The sequence below is a fragment of the Pyrgilauda ruficollis genome, unplaced genomic scaffold (assembly GCF_017590135.1).
Source record: "Pyrgilauda ruficollis isolate IOZ18807 unplaced genomic scaffold, ASM1759013v1 scaffold4, whole genome shotgun sequence".
Classification (NCBI taxonomy): Eukaryota; Metazoa; Chordata; class Aves; order Passeriformes; family Passeridae; genus Pyrgilauda; species Pyrgilauda ruficollis.
In genome coordinates, this window is record NW_024525489.1 from 9,313,349 (window position 1) to 9,315,796 (window position 2,448).

Here is a 2,448-nt window from a genome sequence, read left to right on the forward strand (position 1 = left end):
CCCCTTCCGCCGCCACAAGCGCGTCCGGGGCGCGGGGCCGGGCCAGCGGGGCCGGGCCGACAGGGCCGCACCGCCCGGGGGCGGGGCCGGCGGCGCTCCCCTGCCCGTGCCAGCGCCAGGGAGCCGGTCCTGGGAAATCGGGGATGTTCTGGCGGCCGGGAGGGCCGGTGGCTTCCTGGTGTTGTGCATCCAGCACAACCTGTGGCCAGCAGGTCGAGGGAGGTGTCCCTGCCTCTCTGCTCAGCCCTGGTGAGGCCACACCTGGAGTGCTGTGTCCGGTTCTGGGCTCCTCAGTGCAGCAGGGACATGGAGCTGCTGGACAGTACCTAGGGGAGGGCAACAGAGATGATGAAGGGACTGGAGCATCTCTCTCATGAATAAAGGCTGTGGGAGCTGGGCCTATTTAATCTGGGGAAGGGAAAAGTGAGAGGGGATCTCACTAGTGCCTATAAATATCTCAAATGTGGGTGCCAAGAGGATGATGCCCCGCGACAGGACAAGGTGCAGTGGCCATAAAATAAAACAAAACAAGTTCCACCTTAACATAAGGAAGGATTTCCTTGCAGTGAGTGTCAGAGGACTGGAACAGGCTGCCCAGGGATGTTGTGGAGGCTCCCTGTCTGGAGACATTCAAAATCCACCTGGACGTTGGACGTGTTCCTCCCTGAGTGATTTGCTCTAGGTGACCCTGCCTTGGCGGGGGTTGGACTAAATGGTCTCCAGAGGTTCCTTCAAACCCTGACAATTCTGTGATTCTGTGATCTCCCCATGCAGGCCCATTCTGGCACATGCTGGCAGCCTGTCTGTGTGCCTGGCAGTGGCTCACAGCAGCAGGGCCAGTGCAGAGGGGGACATGCCCGGCAGTCTGTGCCCTCTGGCTGGCAGCACATCAGGGTTCTGTCCCACTGCGTGGGATCAGAGGTTCACCTCGGAAGGGACCTTAAAAATCATCTTGTCCCAACTCCTTACCGTGGGCAGGGACACCTCCCCCTAGACCAGGTTGCTCAGAGCCCCAACCAATCTGCACATGGCTGTGTCATGTTGCACTTCTCATCAACTAAGACTCCCAAGTCCTTCTCCTTAGGGCTGCTCTCAGTCTGTTCTCTCATCCTTCAGTGCATTGTAGGCATTGGAATAGGTTTCCCAGGGAGATGATGGAGTCACCATCCCTGGAGGTGTTTAAGAGGTGTCTGGATGTGGTGCAGAGGGATGATTTAGCGATTACAGTGATAGTGCTGGGTTGATGAGATAGGCTTAAAGGTCTCTTCAAACCCCAGTGATGCTATGATCTGCTAACCTCTGCCTGCCTTTGTTCTCTTTTTTATTAAAAAGGGTGAGCTGCTATGCTGTCCAGGTCCCCAAATCATCAGGCAACTAAATCTATCAGTGTTCAAGAGATACTGTACAAAAGCCATGGGCAGGGAGGCTCAATGCAGGCACCAAAGCAAGTCTTCATATTCTTCTGACCCATTAGATAATGAACTGTAATATATTACCCTCTGAAAAAGCCACAGAAGGTCTGTGGCTTACTCTGCTTCCATCAGTTAGGTAAACTGTTATTGATGGAATTCAAATCCTTGAATATTTATCAATTACTAAGGCAATAAAAATGTCGGCTTGACATATGTAGATGAAAAACAAGACTTAGAATGTATAATAAAATGCAGTTAATTTTATATTCTGTGGCATGAAAACAAGAGGCTGACCCTATAAAAGACTGGAGCAAAACGACATCTCCAGGAAAACATTGCTGCTTGGCAAGTGTTTACTTGATATGTTGTTCCTTTATTCAATTCAATTATTTCCAAATGCCTCCTCTTAATGATACAACATTTCAGCCTTTACTATGTGGCCTTCAGAAGTATAAATCTAGTAGTTACATAATCTGCCCATGAATATCAGAGTGAGAACTTGAAAACATTTGAGATGATAAAATGTGAGTGCTGTAAGACTCCTTCTCTTTGATCTGCGTTATTGCCTCAGTCAGAGCACAGACTGAAAAGGAATAGGATTGCCAACCTCCTGACTTCACTGCCAGGAATATAAATCAACATTAAAGATGATTTCTAAATGAAATAGCAAGTTAAACATTTGTAGAAACACATCATCAAATAGAGGTTACTGCCTCTTTTTAAACCTCTTGCCTGTTGGCAAAAATAAAACTGTTCCAGTGACATTTTCTCTGTTCTGCTGTGACACGGGCTGCATAAATATAGACACTGTGGATTAGAATAGACTTCAACAGTCTTCAACTTTCTTTTTAGCAGCCTCTTCTGTAGACAGTTCTCAGTAGCTATGGGTAAAACCCAGGGAGTCTGAAACTGGCATGTGTGGCAAGGTGCTGACAGTGTCGCATGCCTCTGATGGCAACAGTCATAGCTGACCTTGAGGAAAAGTTATCCTGGCTGGAGGAATGAGAGAGAGTGAGAATTTCTGACCCTGGCTCCG